Below are 22,500 nucleotides of genomic sequence, written 5' to 3'. Positions count from 1 at the left end.
AAAGACATTCTAAAAGCTACATAATCTTCCTTAGGAGTTCTATTGAACGACTGCTAACTGTAACTAGATGTGGTACAAGGCCAGATAAGATAAACCAATTCTGTTCGAGTATCAAAAATATCTTAAAATAAATCACTTAGCATTTTCTGGTAGAGGCGCCTTATGCGACCGACAATAAACAAAAAAAAAATCACCCCAGGGAGAGGGTAATGCATTAGAGAGTTCATCACCTTAGAATGAGTCCAAGAAAATTACATTCTTACAAAGAAAATTTGATGAATCTTGTCAAATTTAACCTAATCTTACCTCAACATTAAAGCCTAAAAAGGTTAATCTTGTTCTTCAGTCAAGAAATATTCGTTTGTTGTTGGCCAGTGTAATTTAAAAGTGAAAACTTGGATATAATCCAAGGTAAATCACTCTGATAATACTGAGGCCAACAACCCTAAAAATGCAGTTACACTTTGGGTTGGATTGATTCATGCATTTTGATCTAAACCCCGCGAATTTCTTTTATGTGTGTTTTTATTTAATATATAATTCAATAATTTTTACGCTAAATTATCAAGCAGTACGAAAAAATGGATTTCGGGGGGGGGGGTATCATGTTTAATTTCATTAAAGGTGAATATAGAATGGTCGCAACTAAAAAACATGTTCTTGTTATTATAATCGTTAGCTACAAATCATAACGTGATTTAAATTAGTTGAGTAATACAATAAAGTTTGTTCATAAGGTACGCCCATGTGATTTACGTGTTTAGAGATTACAATAACAGACTTTGTAATTTGTGGACAGAACCCCCGTAAAAATATTTGTGGATGCATTAAAAAATGTATCAAAGAAATTTGATGATAATAGCTATTTCAAAAGCATTTCTTTGATGAAGAATGTATCTTTGTTCTTTAAAATGAGTGAATTATAAAAGAACAAACAAAAGTAGACGGATGAGGAGAGAGAGGTGTGAGAAAGTGGGAGAGAGACAGTGAAAAAGACAAAGAAGCGGAAGTGAATGAAAAAGGCAGAAAGTGAATGGAGACAAGTATGAGGGGAAAGAGAGAGGATAGAAAAGATAAAAGAGAAAAGGTAGACAATATATATCTGGAAACAGATATAGAGATAAAGATAAAGAAAGAAACAAAAGAAATAGGATAATTTAAAGACAAAAACAAAGATATAAAGCCACACACACACACATATATATATATATATATATATATATATATATATATATAGAGAGAGAGAGAGAGAGACAGAGAGAGAGAGAGAAAGAAAGAGGGTCGAGAAAGTGGAATGAATGAATAAAAGACAAAACATATAAAGCCAGAAACACAAAGAGGGATAAAGAAAGAGAAAAATAGGCAGAAATCTTAAACCACAAACTTAGAGTATGAGAGTGGAGGATGAGAAGGTTTGAAAGAGATGGAAAAAAAATCAGAGCGATAAAGAGAAAGAAATAAAGAAAAGAGGTAGAGAAGCCGAAAGAGAAAAAAATTAACAGCAAGGAGTAATGAAGGATGATCGCAAATAGAGAGGACGTGGAGAGACGAAGATAAAACCATAGAAAAAAGAAAGAAAGGAATATTTGAGACAAAAAAGACTAGAGAGAGAAAGGCTATAGAAGGAAGTAAAGAGGGAGACGGTGGGGCAGACCGAGAAAAGAAAGAAAACGCGTAGAATTGACATTGATAGTAAACAGAAAGAACAAACAAGAGTAAAAACGTAGAACGGCAGAAAAGAGGAACATCGCCTATTGGCAAAAGGACAATGTCGTATCTATTGTAGTACTATCGTTTTCGTCCACGAACTGTAAAGAGAATTCTAGATTATTATAACAGCACGCACTGCCACTCCTACTTCTAACTGCCTCTGCTCCATCCATATCTGTATTCTTACCATAACACCGGAAATGACATCATTCCTGAATAAAACGGCTGTAAAACACTCCGACACGTGTGTTAAAGCTCTAAGTAAACATCCGTATAATTACATGCAAGAAAATTTCTCTCTAATCATGTAGTTTCACAACCAATGTAAATTTTATCGGTAAGATGATATATATTAGCAAAATAATTGTACTTTTAAATATTATGACATGCTTTATGTGTTATATGAAATACGAAAATCACTTTTAAATTTGTAAGTTAACCGACAGGTAGTTCTTACTGGCAATTGACGTTCTCTAAGACTATCGATCTTGCACCAGTGATTGGTGGAGACAATTTTATAAAACTAAAGTTTTAGCGAATTATATAAAATTATTTATTTAAAACAAATAAAATATTTAAAAAGTATTTGTTTAAAATATAATTATTTTATTTTGATAAAAATCGATAAACGCCATAACGTAACCCACTGTAAATAATTTTCCTTTCTTCCCCTGTGTACCTATAACTAAATTGAACTTCCATGCGAACAGTTCTTTCCTAAGAATCACCCGTTGTGGAAAAGAATAACACAAGAGTGCATGTTTGCTAACTATTATCGTTTTCAAGTCGAAAATTAACAAATTCTTATGGTATCGTCCTCTTAAAAATGAAATTCTTCCCAGCTTCAACCATTGTTACCAATTCTCCTGTTGTTGTTTCGCCATCTACTTGACAAACTCAGTAACCCTTCTCCTCAAGTGCCCTTTAGACATTGATTTGCGGTGAGTCATTAGTTCATCAAAATGCACCTGTGCCAGGAAATAAACATTCAAATATTCGTGTCTGATAGAGCGATAAAATGTTTTTCTTCTTTTAATTCATAATTCTCGAAAAGAAAAAAAAATATTTAAAATCCGCACGCAGCGACTTCCGATTTTCAATATGCAAATTTGCTCTTTTTTAGATATCAGAGTGTCAAACTTTAGAGAGTATGATTGGTTTTCTGCAAAAAGATTTTAAAAATAGCTTTTTATACACAGACATTAATTGAAAACTGTAATTAATCAGTACGCATTTGTGTCACCACGAGCGCAAAGCTAAACAAAGTTGTTTTCCTCATGTAGTTATATCCAACATCACGTAAAAAGAGCAAAAGTTTTAATAAAAAATGCATAAATAAATAAAAAAAATCTGCGTATCAGACGAACAGGTACGATACTATAGTCCTAGCCCGAAAACCAGGAATTATTGAAGCAATGATATTAGTGGAACAGGATTTTATAGGAACAAAACAGCTTCGAAGTGAGGGGAAGATGAGACAAGCGAAGGGAAAAAGTAAGAAATAGAAAGAGAGAAAACGAGAGAAAGTGACTGAGAGACAGAAAAAGAGCAAGCATGCTTGTTATCTGTGAACGGAATAATAAATTAATATTCTGCTCAATCTACGACAGTATCAGTTTACAGCACGTGATATGATGTCCTTGGTGCTGTTGTTATTTCAGCATTCAAGGTGTCATCCGTCTGAAATCTTCCTTCCCCATCTCTCTCTTTCTCTGTTTCTTTGTGTGTGTGTGTGTGTCTCTCTATCTCTCTCTATCTCTTTCTCTCTTTTGTCTCCCTCACTCAATCCAAAGCCGTAACTTGGCGACCAGCCATGACGAGGTGACTTTTTGCAGCATCTGAGCAGAACTAAATGCTATGGTAACACCACATCTGAGAGATTTTGTTACGATACTGGATTTTTTCTGCTAACGAGCAGTGTGTTTACAGGAAGTGTTTTACTTGCAAAACACAAGTTGGATCTCGTGTAGCAGAATAAGGTAAGATTTCTCCGTTATTTTGTCGCATTATATGAAATTAGTTTTTAGGTTAAGGCAAAGAGGTTTAAAAGGCGTAAAAATTAAGATACTTCCGATCTTTATGAACTTTTAACAATAGATATTATACATCAATTAACAAATATCTTCAGATTTACAGTCTTTTTAGTATTTTAAATTGGTTTTACAGGGCGCAATATGGGCATAATGTCCGATTTAAAAATTGTAATTTGTCAAATTTGCATTAAAATTAATTCTTATTTTGCAGACACTAATGAAGCATGATTTCCTGGATTTCACTTTTTTCTAAAGACCACTCTATCTTAATCCTTAGATTTTAGACATTTACTTAAACGAGGGTTGTTCCAAAAATAAGACTTTCTTACTTTTTCACTCCAAAACTGAAGAGATATGAAGATGGGAGTGGTATTATTAAAACAAGCGATCTTTTGTGCCCTAGAATTTAAATCTTCTATATAGTCACCATCATTCACAATATACTTTTGCTAGCAATGATCGATGGCTTGCATAGGCATCTAGATAATTCTTTTCATACGAGTTTCGTTCTAAAAGTAAAGCTTACTATCTTTTTATCTAAAAAGTTGAAGAGATACGAATGCGGGAATAATACAATTAAAACGAGCGATTTTTTTGTATTCTAGAATGTACTTTTCCCAGATTCAATGACACGTCTCTGCTTCTGCCACACGTTCATAACATATGAAACAGGAGAAATTACTTCTGTGAAATCCATCGTATAATGAATTTTTATCAAAATCAAAATAAATGCAATACGCATAAAGGTCACTATCGTTATATCTTGATTTTGATCTTCGTTTGTGCAATTAATTTTACCACTTCTGAGACATATACCCCATTACACACACACGGATATATATATATATATATATATATATATATATATATATATATATATTGTTACTTATCATTCTCAAACCAGATGTGCTTATGTTACACTATTAATAGTTTATTTATATGTTAATATAGTTCGTCTTACACGCGTTTTGTTGAATAACGAAAGTTCAGCAAAAACGTTCCCAGAGACAGATATGTGTTCATCAGAAAAAAAACCCACTTAGATAGTTTTTGTTTTTCTTTTTGTTTGTTTTTTGTTTTTTCATTAAAGTAAAAAGTATATGGCGAAGGAAATTGTTGATAGAAGGAAATGTAATTTTTAAAAGTTTCCACCTCTGTAAGAATAAACATCTCTTAGTAATTATAGAGTACATAAACATCATTCTGAAATACATAAAATTGAATTCACTGCATACGACAGACGTTATTTTATAGCGCCATAATTGATTCATCGGATATCGACCATACTTCTAAATGTTTCTTATTTAGGTTCAAAATTAAAAGTAAAAAGTTATTCACAAACTCTATGACATGCTTTTCCCAAAATATTAATAATAAAATTTTTTTAAAATGTAATCAGATTCAACTAGACTATCAAAATTTATTAACTGAATTTATGAAGCTGAACATATGCAAAGATCACAGTACATATTTACTCCTTTCATAAAGTAATGCTTGTTTTAAAAATGATGTGGTCCTATAAATTCCTATACTAATAATATTATTAAAATATTTATTATTCAATTATTTTGCTCTACACAAAAACATTATTAATTAGCTGTTCATGATTTACCTCCGGTAAACTAATTTGTCCTATTAAAACGACAAAACAAGATACGAGTAGATAAACGTTCTTTTCTTGATTTTTTCTAACATTTGCGATTCTAATTATAAATCCTTATATAAGAAATAAAAACTAACGGTTTCAAAATTTAGATTTATTTTTTACATAAGTTTTATCTATAACTTTACAGTAAATGTAAAACTACATCGCTAATTCAATAGTATTTTATTAACGAATAAATTACCAATAACACACACACACACACACACACACATATATATATATATATATATATATATATATATATATATATATATATATATATATATATATATATATGTACGAAAAAAAAGTTCTATAAATTATCCAAATTGGGTGTTGTCGAAGTTTCTGATGAATCTTATCTATTTGTTGACAATACTTCTTCGCCGTAATGGTTTCACCAGCATTCAAAAATCTGTAATGGCTGAGAGCAATTGCAGATCAACAAACAGTCAGCATGACATTATTTTGGTGACTTCTGGTTTCTGAAAATGTCATGGGGATTCGTCGGCTGAACATCGTCGGTTGTCGTAAAGAACCTACTTTTCATTGCAAGTCACGACCCGGTCGAGAAACGGGTCGTTGTTTTTGCGTAAAAGAAGGGAAGGTGGCACTTCCTAGCGGCGTTCTTTTTTTTTTTTTTTTTTTTTTTTTTTAGAGTTCAATTCGTGAAGAACGCATTTAGCAATGTTTTTTTATGTTTTTTTTTGTCTTTCAAATCTCTCTCAAGTGGTTAGAAATCATTGTATAGGATAGGTATGATTCAGAAACAAGATCTCGAAGAGTCTGTGTGAATTGGCTTTGACTCAGGCTCTAATTAGATCGTTGTCAACATCCGTTAGCCGACAACTACGATCATCATCTTCAATACACTCGTCGACGCCACAAAATCTCTTAAACCACCATTGTGCTGTGCGTTCAGTAGTGATTCATTGATCGAACGCTTTGTTGATATCCGAGCTGTTTCAGCAGCTTCTAGGCCTGGCGTGAATCGCAATAAAATAAATGTGCGAATTTGCTTCTCTCCATCTTGTATTCAAGGCTCTGATAATAAGACATAATTGTGTTAAAACGATTGTTATTTATATGATGAGTTAGAGTGAAAAACGCCCTTTAATATATATAAATATATAAAGGTAAGATATAACGATAACTTATTTGAAAATAAATTATTTGAAATTAAAAGTAAAGTTCCGCAAAACTTTTAATGTCCAACACACACACACATATATATATATATTAGTGATGGGACTATTCCAAAAAAATTTTCTCGATTCCGATACAATTACTGATCCCGTTCTAAATTTCCGATTCCGATACGATTTCCGATTCTGATTCCGATTCTTTGAAAAGTGGCCAGTTGAGAACTCGAGGGTGCTTTATATGGCAACGAATTAATTTCTTTTTTTTTTTTTTTTTACAAATGATACAATTTCGGAGAATTTTCCTTACTGATTGCCTTCCTTGGAGAATCCAGAAACCAGATAACCTCAACGATGAAACTGTTGAATTTTTTCCCAGATGGCAATAATTTAAATGTGCTTCTTAAATAAACAAATCAGTTAAACGATAATGTTTTCCCAAAAGTATACGAAATTTAACTTCAAAGGGGTGAATGTTGGAATTCTGTATACGTCTTTTAGTCCGGAACAGACGATCGTTATCAATAAATAAACCAAGAACTGATAACTTTGGAGGCACAGCTTTATTTGAAGGTTGGTTCAAATATTCCAACTCATAGGGAAATTCTTCCGTCTGCGCACAGAAAAGGGGTAACAATTTAGCTCTATGGATAGTTTCTGTGTGTCGGTGTCTAAACTTATCGCAGAACCGCAAAACTTTCTCAATGAAATTGATTACTCCAGTCAAGAGAAATCAGAAATATTTATTAGTAAACCGTTCTCGCCAGTACAGAGATCATTAGAAAACATACAAAATATAATTTTTTGTTTGTCATTAAGACAAGGCAAGGGGGAAACGGGCCAGTCGATAGTAAGTTAATCGGGGCCGTGTGCCCCAAAATTATATAATTGCTTAAACTTAAAGGCGGAAAAGCCTCTCGACAACACAAGATTTTCAGACGCAGGAACATATTTGAACTGAGAAAGAATTTTAATTTCTAGGTTAATATTATCTAGCAATTTTTGTATGTCCAGTACACTATTCTCCACAAAAACTATTTTTCTTAGACCCTTTTCCGTTTAATACCTAAGATAGGGTCACTTGCGCATCATATACAAGGGAAATAGAAGGATATATTGATAGGCTTCAAAGCCTTCAGCACATTGGGAACAACCTGATAGATAGCCATAAGTTCTAAGATAGGAAGGGTGTTCCACTTACTGGGAGCAATCTTCGCCTTAATGAACAATAGGGAGCATTGTGTTCCTTATTTTACATTAAAAAATTTAGTTTAGATGCATCACCAAAGTTTATATAAAGTTTAGATGCATCACCAAAGCATATAAACTCCGCCGGAAGTCCTTTATCACCACACGTCTGGGAAACTCAAAATCACATAACTTGTTTAACTCCTTAGCAAGGGTTTGCCGAGAGGTTATAAAATTTTCAGGGATCTCCTGGTCCCAAGACAGTTTTCTTTTCCAAGGTTGATTAACAATGATCTTGCCTTGAATGGTAACTGAAAGCAGTTACACTAAAAGATAATATGCACTTTAAATTTGAGGAAGAAGCCCACGCTTAGTTTAAACTTCAATTTCCATCATGGCAGGGGCCAGTCTAACCGTATCTAGACTAGGGGAATTACGGTACCCAGGACGTTTCATAAGTAGGAAAGGGGACTTAATCGACCTATTTTTGATCATCCTGTTCTGCAAGTCAGTACAGTTGGAGTAATAGGACCGAAGCTCGAATCCTGCATTCTTTAATCTATCGCGGACAATATTATAAATAGAAAGGAGTGCGTCGTAATGACGATCAATAGTGACTAAGTTGTCAACATAACAGTTTTTGGTAATTACAGAGGAAAACACATCTAAGTTATATCACTCTGCATGAAACTTGAGTATGTAGCTCAAAATGAAGGGGGTGGCATTAAGCCAAATATGACTGAATTATACCTATAGGTACACAATTTCTCATTCATTTTGTGAAAAAAACAAAAACAGAATCTGTTTTTGTCCTGCTCAGTTCGCAGACGGATTTGCAGAAAAGCCTTACGAAGATCGCCTAAAAGGACATAGTTATTTTCCTAAATACCAATAGTAGGTCAAGCAGTTGTGCTGTCAAGTTTACTCCAGCATATGCTGCCTTAGTAATGAAAACTCCACCCCGCCTTTTCATGGAATAAATAAAAACCAGATGTATTTTTGTGGTGACACCAAGGTCTTCCTTAATGACGAGCCTATGAAGGACCCAACAATATTTTTCATACTCTCCATGAGTAAGATTCAACGATACCAATTTGTTCATATCCTTCGTAACTATCGTAAATATTCGTTATATAAACCTTGTTTCTCTAATCTGCCACCCTTTGCATATATATTAGAATCCACCTGAAAAAAACTTCTCGAAGTCTCAGGACAGATCCACGTAATATTTTCCATCTGCTAGCACGATGTTTTTTTTTAATACAGCTATATTCGCTTCATCGTACGAAGATAGTTAAGCACTCTCATCGATTCAGACGGAATCGAGAGAAAAAGAGTTTTTTGTTTCGCGTTCGACTTAAAAAAAAAACAGTCTACATGTGTCAGAATATGAGGGCATAGGATTCAACGGTCAAAAACAAACTTAATCAAAGGGTAGCAACACTGTCAGAGTTTCCCTATGGGATTTAGGCCTGAAAACATTACGCCCGATACTAAATAAGATAATTTCATTGGAAATTTTCCATGCTGTCCTATTAGGATATTTAACTCTACGGAAACTTTTTTATTTGCTCTATAATGTCCAAACCGACGAGGTCATGAAGCAGAGTTCATACAACCATGACAGACGAAAACCTGCCTCCGTTATATTAGATGTTATTTTGTCAAATTTGTAACTTCAAATTTAAAATTAAGACTGTCCGTGAATAGGGCAGCGAAAGGAAAGGGTTTATGAGATTCCATTTTTAGTGGGGGCTCGAGCTCCAAACGGTTCATGGATCTCGTTCCAATACAAGTGTTCACAAGAATTACTACAGGTCCTCGTAAAAGTGCAGTTTTGGCAGGCAACTTTCCCGCTTCTTTACATTCAAAATCGCTGCCTGTAGAAATTCTATTATGTCAAAAAGATGTGATATAATAGATATAAACGGAAGATAACACGCCTTCGTTCTTGACATTAATTCCCTTTTGACATTACTAGGGATCTTTCGAAACAGAAGTGAGCAACCAGTGATCCAAAAGTAGAACCTTCTGTGAAAAAATCTGTCCCGAAAGATTTGTCCAATTCAGAAGAATCCAGTTTAACTTGTTCTACAAAGGTTTTGAGTTCTTCCAATTCTGTTATCTGCACCATCTTGTCATATAAGTCGTTCAATTCATTTAACCATTTTTCCACGTCAAATGCTCTCTACTCGATCGTGGTCAGAAAGGAATTATCATTCGGTCATTTCACCATGCTCATAATACAGTACTTTTTAGCTTCCATTTTGGCAAATACATCGTTAGAAGCTGCCATTATGATGTCATGTAGGCTGAGAATAAATGAAAATTAGCGATAACAAAATTAGTGACAACGAAATTAGCGAAATTAAGAAAAACAAAATCATAAAAGACCTTTACTAAACAAGACCATGCAATATCCACAAGAAAAAATACGAAAGAGATATTAAAATCTCATCCTCCTACAATTAGCAACCAATTTATATGTAAATAGGCCAGACAATTAAATTTATAATAGCAAAGAAAAAAAGCAAATAAATTGTTTTAAGACAAATAATCCCATTCAATAAGAAGTATTCAAAATACAGGGTTGCCGTAAATGTTTACGAAGGAAAAAATCTTTATTTCAAAATGGCGCGATCCATTACGCGGTAGAAAATAAATGCGAGGTTAACTTGAACCCAGATTTGGCGATAATGCTCACCAAAAATTAGAAATAAACTAATAAATCACAGTAGGAATTTATATCTTTAATCTGCAGCGAGTGTTATAATTTTAAATCTGGAAATTGCTTTTTTTTATTAAAGGCAAATGTTAAATTAAGTAATTATAATATTGATAATTAAAGTTATTTCAAAATGGGAAAATAAGCACCTAATAGGTATGCCCCTATCTTTTTCTTTTTGTTATTAGCAGTAATTTCTAAAAGAAGTAATTTTCTTATTTTGCAATTTTTGGCAAAATGAAAATTAAACAAAATCACGATGTTACAATTTTAAGCAACATCTAAATTAATCAAAATCACAAGTCTGCAATTAAAAGACAAATCTAATGTGAGTAATTAACCTAATTTTACTATTTAAAGTCAAACTCGAAATAAGTAAAACCATAATTATATAATTTCAATCATAATATTGCAATTTAAAGTATGTGAAAATTTAATATGTATGCACACATACAGATGCACGCACACACACACACGACTGTAACAATATAAGCCTGTAATGAACTTAACGCCCGTGCGAAAAAACATGTCTCTTTCTAACGCCAGGTTTTAATTTTAATAACTGTTCATTTATTCTTAAGAATCGAATTATGGAATATGAGAAGTTTCGCGCTCAGCCAATTAGAATGGATGAACTTTAACAAGGGAACTGTTATCATTTATTATTTATGACAAAAAATGGGAGAGATCATGTTATGTCTATGTGTCTATTATGATGAGTGTAATTACAATATCTGTGAAAATGTGCAATTAGTTCCGATGACATCTGGTAGCAGTGTTAGGACTTAATAGTTCCAGAGAAAATGAGGAACCCCTTCCTCTAAAGATGTTGTGATTTGGATGGTGTTATTCGTCGGATACAATGTAGCATTTTATTATCACGACTGAATGTGTCTAAAATGGTATTTGAAAGCTACATAAGATATTGGCTATCAGGCTGGATGTATTGAATTTAATGTTGCATTGGTTGTTGCAAACCTACGATACTTTGGTTCAAAAGGAAATTTCTGCAATCATCTTATTATATAGTAGATGAATAAATACTATGCTTTATTATTAAACTATCAGGCAGCCCGACATTGCCCAGTCGTAAAATACGCTTAAATATGATATTTTGATTAAGGCAGATTTCGTATTTATTGTTATATTATATTGGGCTCAAAATATATTAATAATTTAAAAAAGTTTTTCAAAAAATGACTCGTGCGCTACCACCAAGAATTAAAACCAAAACGTTTAGCTTACGATTTGCTTTTTCCTTTAAGGTTAATGCCTGAGCTTTGAAGACATGTTTGCCGCAAGGTTAAAAATTAAAACACGAACCAATAGTTATTACGTTACGCATGCATATTTATAATGCCATCGTTCGACCGTCATCTGGTAAATTCCATTTTTTTTTTAAATTTTTCACGCTTTTGCATCGATTTTCCCCGGCTAAAATCCAAATAAAAAATTTCGCATGCGTTCGAATACTCTATATATTATGTTTCATGTCTGTAGACCAAAAAAGTGACAGATGAGTTTTGTAGGCAGAATTTTTTAAACAAATGTAAATATATAGATATCTATAGAAAGAGGTTTGTATTTACTACAACCTGGTTATGCAAATTATACGCAAGTATAAATCACGCAGAATATCTGCATGTATATAATTACACGTAATAATTAACCAAAGACAATAATCCCATAAGAAAACCGAACAAAACTAATAGGGAATTAATTAAAAGGAATGTTAAAAGAATATGCAAATTAGCTTGATCTTTTGCAGATAAATGCAATTCCACGACCCATATATAAGAAAGTTGTAGTTTCTTTTTAAATAAATAGAAAAACGGGGTTTAATATGAATATCAATACACGAAAACAAATTGATAGGAGTATAGATAATTTATTAGATTATATTTAAAATTCAAAATACCCGAAGCTACTCTTTTTTTAATCTAGCAACTTAGAATTAATAATATTTCTTACGAAACTAGTAACAGCATTTGCAAATACTAAACGTAACAAAATGCATTCTTTTACACTAATTCTGATGTCACGGGATTTAATTTGTTAGCATCGCTCGAACTGTGCTAGTTCATTCTTATAGCATCTAACTAACTTTTCATGCTTGTACTAGAGAGCTTTTTGAATTTCCCGCCTGTTCTGCATCTTTTTTGTTCATTTGTTTTTGTAATCTGAGTAAAGGAAAATATTTGTCAAGCGTAGGGAACACATAGTATTTTTTTATTTTAAAAGTTCATTAGAAAAATTGAAATATTTTAAATTATATCTAACAATAAATATTCTGTAGGTCTGCACAAGCAAAATGGCCTGCGGTATAAAATGAACAGTGGGTTTTTTTTTTTTTGTTAAGACACGCGCTTTCGAACTTTAAGTCAATCTATTATTCCAAAATATTTTAATAAAATCCACAGTAGGTTCTCTATCGTACAAAGTAGACTACAATGTATTGTGAACTAAGTCTAAGAATTAGATAAATTTATGGGGCTAATGCACTTACCGATCCGTACTATTTTTTAAATCGTATTTCCAAGTTTAATTAAAGTTTTTTTTTTATTATTCAATTGTATTCTAAATAATGTTAATGCTTCTGTACTGTTCCTTGTCTGCTTAAGTTTAATTTTTGTCTATTAAATTGTTAGGTGAAAGTCCAGAATAGTTACAAAACACCCTCTTTTCCCCATGTTAAGAATGGCTTTTTAAATAATAACGTTATTATTTCAGCACGGATCAATAAGTGCACGAGTACCCAATTTCTTTAATAAAGAAAAAGCATTCATATTTTAGAATAGATGCAAAACTCCCTCCCCATGTTAAGAATAGCTTTCTAAATAACGGTATTATTTCAGCACGGTACCTTCTCTGCATAAGTACCATCTTTTGTTTATTAAATTGTTAGGTGAAAGTACAGTACTCATGCAGAGAGTGATCCGTGTTGAAATAATAACGTTATTATTTAAAAAGCCATTCTTAACATGGGGAGGGGAGGGTGTATTTTAACCTTACAATTGAAATAAAAAAACATATAAAGCTGTAATTAAACCTGGAAATACGATTTAAAAAATAGTGCTGACAAAAAAAAAACTGTACTTTACCAACCAATCTTATATCGAAAAACAACAAAAAAAAAACTCAAAAAGCATGCGACAAACTTTTTTTTTTGGCCTTATATGATAAAGAAAAAATGTGTAAATTAAAAAATTTGTAAGATAAACAAATGAATTATGTTTTTTTTTTACTTACGAGAAAATGAAATGTTTCTTCAATTCGTGGCTGTGAAACGAATCGAACCGGAAGTTCAGTTTTATCAACAGAACAGATTCGCACTAACGGTAAAAAAATATATATTTATTTTATTTAATATTTTAATAATTCGCGAGGTAAATTTATTTTAATAACATAAAAACATGCCTCGACTCTAAAGATGGGTTGTCTGAAAATTTCAAATAAATTGGTAACGTAGAAATATGGTTTTATTCATTTGTAACGAACCAAATTTACATTTATATATATATATATATATATATATATATATATATATATATATATAGAGAGAGAGAGAGAGAGAGAGAGAGAGAAAGAAAGAGAGAGAGAAAAAGAGAGAGAGAGGGGGGGAGGGAGAGAGAGAGAGAGAGAGAGAGAGATTTTATTTTATGAACTGACTTTTTTTCGCTGTTTTTTACTCTGCGTGAAATGTATTCTTGCGAATGCTAGTATGACTGAAAAGCTATTTGTTATGAATTCGGGTTCGGGAGACAATGTGGTCTATTCAATCAACTGTGATCTAGATTCCGATTAATTGAAGGCTATAATCGATGAAAAGATGAATGGTGTAACTACGAGAAAAATACACCAGAATAATAACACGAGAAAAAACCGCCAGTCTATTGCTAAACAAATAACTTCACAACCTCATTGACCAGTTGAATGTATGCAACTGACTCAACGCTTGATTTGAGTCAGTTACATACATATATATATATATATATATATATATATATATATATATATATATATATATATATATCATCGTCTCCGTTAAGTCCTGAAAGACAATGGATACCTCCTGTAAGATTAACTGCGCGTGGAGGTATGAGGCAAGTGTTGCACAATCCTCAACTATACTTCTCTAGAATCGACACTGCTAAAGTCTAGTGACAAGGAGAATTTCAGGACAACTGAAAACAGGGAGAGCACATACAGCACCTGGAATTACAAAACTGCCACTAATTTTAGTACTGACCAGACTCAACGTTACTTAATTTCTGTAATCTCTCTTTTCTCTCTCTCTCTCTCTCTCTCTCTCTCTCTCTTTCTCTCTATCTCTCTGTCATTCATACCCTCTGTCTCTCTCTCCGTCTCTCTCTCTGTCTGTCTGTCTGTCTGTCTGTCTGTCTGTCTCTCTCTCTCTCTCTCTCTCTCTCTCTCTCTCTATATATATATATATATATATATATATATATATATATATATCGTTTGTAACGAATTAATAACCTGAAATTGAATTAATATCGAGACGAGGGTGGGTCGACCAGGGGCAGAGTTATATAAGTCACATTGACAATTGTTTGAGAATATGAAAAATAAATGTCCGTGGATAGTATTTATTATAATATATATATATATATATATATATATATATATATATATATATATATATATAAGTGAACCTGTCTGTCTGTCTGTGTGTCTGTGTACATTTTCCGTCACAATAACTCTGTCAATTTTCAGTCTACAGACTCGAAATTTGATATACAGGGTACTGAGATTTGGGAAAATCTATGTGATCGGTTTTTGGCCAGAAATTTGGCTGTTAAGGGGTCAAAGTTCAACAATTTGAGCTTTGAGAACTCTACCAAACTCCTCCGACAATTTTGGGGGTAAACACTTGAAATTTTAGATATAGGTTCCTTGGACATGGATATAATATCTAGGGGTTAAGGCTAAAATTTTTTTTTTGCTCTGCATACACCTCCAAACACCCGGGAAACGCCGGGCTCCCATGCTCCTATATATATATATATATATATATATATATATATATATATATATATATATATATATATATATATAAAAGTGAAATTGTCTGTCGGTGCGTGTGTGTCTGTCTGTGTACATTTCCCTACACAATAACTCAAATTATCACTCTACAGACTGGAAATTTGATATACAGGGTAGTGAGATTTGGGAAAATCTTTTTAATCTGTTTTCGGTCAGAAATTTGGCAGATAAGGGGTCAAAGTTCAACGATTTGACCATTAAGAACTCTACCAGACTGCTCCGCTAATTTTGGGTCTAAACACTTGAAATTTTAGATATAGGTTCCTTGACATGGATCTAACTTAATAACTTGATTTGAGCCCAAAAGAATAAATGTTAAGAGGTCAGAATAGAGGTCAATGTTAAAAATTAAAAAAAATAATAAGGGGTCAAAGTTCAACGATTTGACCTTTGAGAACTCTACCAGGCTCCACCGCCAATTTTGGTTCTAAACATTTGAAATTTTAGATATACGTTTCATGGACATGGATCTAACTTATTGACATAATAGAAGTGACTCCCTATCTTAGAGTACATCTTTCAAACTGCTTGGCCTAACGTTCACAGGAAACATGAGTTGGAACAATTACATTGAAAACATTGCCAGGCCGCTGCGAAGAAGGTAGGCTCTCTCTACCGTGCTAGAAAACTACTGCCACCTGAAAGTATCCTGTACCTCTATAAGGCCACCATTCCCCCATGTATGGAGTATTGCTGTCACATTTGGGCTGGTGCATCTGCTGCTTGTCTCTCGCTCCTAGATAAAGTTCAAAAAAGAGTCGCCAATCTGATAGGCCCTGAACTGGCATCTAAGCTTCAGCCTCTGTCCCATCGACGAAACGTTGCATCCCTTTGCCTGTTCTACAAGTATTTTAATGGTGAATGCTCTGACGAACTGCAGACACTTGTTCCCCCACGACGTAAATACCCCCGACAAATCCGACAAGCAGCTAAATCCCATCCCTTCACAGTAGAGATCCCTAGATGCAAGATAACCTTTTTCTCCAGTAGTTTCTTCCCCAGAACCGCTAGACTCGTGAATTCCATTCCCCAACTGTACTGACATGCAGAAGTTCAAGTGGTACGTGAACGGACATCTTGCTGCTCAAATCTCTACATAGTGCCCCAGTAGTTGCTGCCCCTGATAGTAGCCCCCTACACCAAAGTAGCAATGTGCCTTGTTTGGGGTGAAAATGTAATAAAAAATTTTTTTTTTAAGTCAAAGTTAAAAAATAAATTGACCGCTGCGGTCTCTACCATATTACTCAGACAATTTCTAATCTAAACATTTGAAATTTTTCATAAAGGGTATTCAGAGAAAGGGCTAGCTTTTTAATCGGTTTGGGTCGAAAATTTGAGCTACCAACATATAAATTATGTATGTATGTATGTTTACATGTCTGCCTAAAAGTTTGGACAGAGGCGGCGGATGTTCACAAGATTAGTATCGTTTTGAAGGTCGGCCTTTCAGGCCACAGATATCAAAAAATTGGCTAAAAACATTAAAATCTCACTTTCAACTGGACACTTTTCTACAAGGAGAGGTCGCTTTTTCTTTCTTTTTTTAAATGATTTCGGAAGTTATCCCCTCTTTTCGATTGTCTAGCCTTAATTTAAACCTGCGTCACTTCCGGTTTGGCGGTTGTCGTAACAGCAAAGACGTCACGTTTTTTCCCGTTCTTTCCCCCGCTCTGCGGTACGGGTTCGAGCCTGCCTTCCTACTACCACTTTTTTTTTTGCTCAACACACACCTCTAAACACTCAGGCAACGCCGGGCACCCATGCTAGTAGTAAATATGTTTGGTGTTGAGAAAATAGTAAATTAATGGCAAATACTTTTGGGTTTGAGATTAATAGTGAATTAATCTATCTATCTATCTATCTACTTACCTATCTATCTATCTATCTATCTATCTATCTATCTATAAAAGTGAAAAGGTCAGTCAATTTTCGGTCTAGAGACTCGAGATTTGACATAAGGGATATTGAGATTCGGGAAAATCTTTTAAATCTGTTTTCGGCCAGAAATTTGGCTGTTGAGGGGTCAAAGTTCAACGGCTTGATCTTTGAAAACTCTACCAAACTCCTCTGCAAATTTTGTAGTCTAAACACTTGAAATTTTAAATGTAAGGTATTTGACATGGATCAAACTTTTTAATTTGATTAAAGCTCTCAAAACTAAATATTAAGAGGTCAAAATTGGGGTCAGAGTTTTTTTTTTTTTTTAAAGTGACCTCTGCGTTCTCTACCAAATTACTCAGACAATTTCTGGTCTAAACATTTGAAATTTTACAAAAAGGGTATTTAGAGATAGGGCAAGCTTTTAAATCGGTTTGGGTCGAAAATTTGAGCTGCCAAGGGTTCAAAGTTCAAAAGCTTTTACCTTTGCGGTGTCTAGCAAACTACTCAGCAAATTTTATGTCTAAACATTTTAAATTTATACATAAAAAGTATTCAGACATTTGGCAACCATTTTAATCAGTTTTGGGGAGAAAATCTTGCTGCCAAATGTCAAAGTTTAAAGAATTGGCCTTTGCAAATTCTACCAAATTGCTCTGCCGATTTTGGGTCCAAAGACTTTAAATTTAAAATGTAGGTAACTTGGATATGGGTAAAACATTGTGTTTTGATTTGAGGCCATAATAATAAATGTTAAGGGGTCAAAGTATGGGTCAAATGTAAAATAAATTGACTTCTGCAGTCTCTACGAAATTACTCAGACAATTTTGGTCTAAACATTCGAAATCTTACATAAAGTGTATTCACACGTAGGGAAAGTAAGGAACAGTACATAGGGCCCGAGCAAAGCCGGGCAGAAATGCAAGTAGTAAATAAGATTGGTGTTGAGAGTAATAGTAAATTAATAGCAAATAATTTTGGGGTTGAGATTAATAGTGAATTCAGAGTAAATAAGTTTGGTGTAAAGAACAATAGTAAAGAAGTAGCAAAAAATTTGGGGGTGAGATAAATTGGGAATTAATAGTAAATAAGTTTCGTAGTTGAGAAAAATGGTAAATTAGTAGCAAATAATTTTGTGTTTGAGATTAATAGTGAATTAATAGTAAATAGGTTTTCAGTTGAAAGTAATAGTAATCCAATAGCAAATAATTTTGAGTTTGAGATTAATAGTGAATTATTAGTAAATGAGTAGGGACCTGAGAACAATAGCAAATTAATAGCAATGTGTAAGGTGTTAAGTTTGGTCAAAATCGCCTGTTCCTTCTTTCATCGGATTACTTCGATTACCGATTATAGATACTTATCGATGATATTCCGATACAAAATCTATCTTAGAACACTTGTAGGCACATAAAGTACTTTTGTGTGAAATTTCATAAAATCGTCCCAACCGTTTTCGAGTCCATAGGGAACGAATCCACATACACAGAGGCAAAGTTCGTTTATATGATAGTAGAGATGGGGTGGTAGACTAGTGTTTGATCAATTAATGCATCAGACATTTTGCAAAGAGGGGGGAGAAGACTTATGGGACAATAATTGAATTGAACAGTTTTCCAGGTAAAAGAAAGATTCGATAAGGCGTTTGTTTTAGAGTTTGGAGTGAACCAGAACAACGTCAGTAGATCATTTTTTTTAAAATAATATAGCAGGGTAGAGACTAGGACCACACGTCTCCAGGATTTATTTTTTAAAGTATCACGAACACGAGAGAGGTTATTTTCATAAAAGGAAAATTAGAAGATGGGTGGTTTGTTGAGTCTCAAGTTGCGTTGAAGGTAAACTGTCTGGCAAGCAGTTCGCCTTTTCGGTTGCCGTGGAAACAACCGCAGTGTTTTCAGATAATAGTGGCATTGTCAACTGTCCATAATTTAGTACATTGTTATAAATCTCCCAGAAATTGTGGGTTCCTAATATCTGTTACTACCTATCTCTAAAGAATAAAAAAAAAACGTGTTCAAAACCCCGACCTTAATTACAACCAAATACCGAGTTACAAAATTTACAAGATACATTTATTTATAACAAAGTAAAATAACATGATAACGTCTTTGTGATGTGCATAGATAGACATAGCTAATTTGAAAGGTCTATTTGTGTACCAAGTGTTATAAGAGTTCCTTAGCATTGTTGTATTTTAGGAATAATTGATTGTTCTTGATAAGTTATGTTCGATTGCTCTTGGTCGATATTAAAGTTTGTGAAGGATCAGATCGCCTTACCTTATAAGTCTGTTTGTTGCTCTTCGAGTGCATCTTCATAGAGCGTGCGAATTTTTACGTATGAACAGCTTGATACCCAGGCGAGAGAGAGAGAGAGAGAGAGAAAGAGAGAGAGAGAGAGAGAGAGAGGAAGGGCAAAACAGAAGACTAGGGTTAAATCTCACCGGAACTGAAGGTCAGGGCATGCCATTCGTGTCGCGTGCCCGATCACCTTATTCTGCGTGTGTATGCTACCGCGCTTAGCTTGTTTTGTGTCTGTGTGTTCGAGCTAGACACAAATCACATTGAACGGTTGTAACGGTTCACTATAGACTCGATGCGTTTCGTGTTTCTTCAGAATGCGTTTTTTTGGCTGTGGCTATTTCACTCTTATAATTATTTCTAGCTTCTATATAACTTTGCCTATTTGTACTGAACTTAAGTCGAATAAGTCTGCAGTATTCATGTTGCCTTTGTAAAGGTAGAATTGGACCACTGGAGAAAATGGGGTTTGCTAAAGAACTTCCGTGTGGAAACAAGTTCTTCAATGGCTGATGTGAACCATTCTGTAATCTCATTTGCACACAAGTCCGAAAGAAGAGAAAAAAATACTATTCCATATAGTGTCTCTTACGTGATTCCTGATGACTTCCTAATCAGCCTTTTTGAAGTTCCTTGTTATTTTGACTAACGGGTCTTTAACATCTGATCGAGAGTTTAGGGTAATTTTTACCAGTATCACCGTGTAATCAACATTTCCGAATGGGTTGTGGACATTTATTTCAAAATCATCAAGAACTGTAGTCAGAAATAGTAGAAGTGAGGTGTGTTTATCACGTCGCTCTGATAGATGGATCGAGAACGTGACTATCTGTGACTACCAGCTGCGTCTATGCAACTAGAGAAACCAAACGAATTACTATGGTGGACACTAAAGTAACCAAATACATGTACTTGGACATTAGTATCTAGGGAGAGTGTTATATCTATGCTGTTAGAGACATGGTTGATTAAGATGCATCCTTGATTGTAGACGAACGGTAGAGAAAATATTAGTAGCTAATGCTATGTCGCAGATTTAGTCTAAAACACATAAAATCTTGGTCGTCTCGTCTGATACTAGTTTACCCTCTCTAGTCCAGGGGAAGGTGTTTCGAATATAGACTCTTAGTCCGTGCATATCTATGAGTACTTACGGCAAAGTTGGAGATAACAAAAAATATTTAAGTGGTTAGAGGGGATGGAGAGAGGTAGATTAGTTTCGCTTCGCGCTAAGATATCCGGGGAGTTTGCTAGGAGAAATTATTCTACATCGTCAAGTTAGTTTTAAGTTCACATACATTTCTAAATGCAAGCCTCAAGGAAGGAGACGGACGGGTTTTGTTTGAGCTTGCTAGTTTGATTGTATTTTTTGTTTTATCTGTAATTTTATTCATAGTTTCAGTTTTTAGATCAGAGGTGCTGGACAATGTGGATGTGCACAATACCAAATATGCACACAAGTCTTTATCCATAGATGTGTGATCTCAGAAAACTTACTACAGATTGGTGCATAGATTTTTAAAGACGCAAAATGGCGTTACAACTATCCCAATATTATACAACTCGGAATATAGCAGCCACACAAACTGTCAAACCGGCACTCTTAAATCTGTCCGACGAGAGCGGTCCAGTCTAATCATGTGAACATATGAGGCAATCAACATCTCCAAAATGCCGAGTTTTAGGAGATGGAATGAGGCGGGAGAGGAGAACAGTGGTCATTGTCCTAGGCAGGAAACAAGGTCAACCACTTAGTGGCTGTGCTGATTCCTTATGATCGTATCTCTGCCCTTGGCTAATAGGAACAGAAAGTGTATGAAATCCAAACGATAGGTAGAGCTCATCTACTCCTTGATCAGTTTAGGTTTGAAAACTGATAATTTGTTTAAATCAAAAGCTCTAGGACAGGACTAAGGAGGTTTCTCTCCCCCCTTTTTTTTTGGCGCCAGGATGTATGATTTTAGCAACACAGGTTTTCCTTTTAAAGTCATATCCTCGGGTGATCCTTCGAGGACCGAGACACATGCTTGAAGACATCTTCGGATTCATTAATACCCAGACGGATAGTCCCGCACCCGAGTTCCAAACCAGGTTTTTTTCTGCGACCCTACATGGATAGTTAGGATTGAGTTATTGTAAGGATACATGAAAGTTACAATCCTAAGAAGAATTAAAATAGGATTAAATATGCTATCCATCTCGTTGAAGTGAAAACAAAGAGATAAATGCATGAAGCGAAAACATTAAATATACATCTCTTAGATTTAAAGGACTAAAATATGGTCAAAAATTGTTAATAAAATAAATTAGTAGAATAAAAATAAGACAAGCTGTTAAAGTATGATGGTACTTCAGTGTGTAGTAAATTATGTAGACGGTTACACATTACTTACACATAAGCATATCCGCGCCTCTCACCAGGAGGTTTTATACTAGTGTAACATTAAATGACAAAGAGTAGTCATACTGCAAACAGAGGAGACAGTCACCACGTAAGTAGGTTAACAGATATCACGCCTAATATTTCTTTTAGAATGGAACCATGTTTATAGCATTAAACAGAAAAAAATAAATCACTCAGATTCTTTAAATATCTTTCTATAACATTATTCAAATCTCTTTAGCATTACTTTCATACACTCTACGAAATGAATTCCGATCTTCATCAATTTCTATGAATGCGCCATTAATGAAATATTTTAATTAATTTACGCTTTTGGATTTTTTCTCATGAACTTTCTTCTTTTACAACACCCTAAACATGAAATATATTCGTGTTAGGTCAGATGAAAACAGTAGCCAACTGAAG

General features: G+C 33.9%; 1 protein-coding gene across 1 annotated transcript in view; it reads left to right on the top strand.

Annotated features, from left to right (window-relative positions):
* Positions 1–3,329: 3,329 nt before the first annotated feature.
* LOC145259315 (CD151 antigen-like) overlaps positions 3,330–22,500 on the top strand; it is a 175,074-nt gene continuing 155,903 nt past the window's right edge. Inside the window, exon 1 of the mRNA XM_080117208.1 lies at positions 3,330–3,689. The gene's annotated coding sequence lies outside the window, so the exon portion shown is untranslated. The remainder of the gene's footprint in view (positions 3,690–22,500) is intronic.

This window comes from Euprymna scolopes, chromosome 34 (assembly GCF_053919585.1).
Source record: "Euprymna scolopes isolate OS-2025 chromosome 34, ASM5391958v1, whole genome shotgun sequence".
In the NCBI taxonomy this organism is placed as follows: Eukaryota; Metazoa; Mollusca; class Cephalopoda; order Sepiida; family Sepiolidae; genus Euprymna; species Euprymna scolopes.
Note: the sequence above shows the minus strand (reverse complement) of the source record. Positions and strands in the feature narration are given on the sequence as shown.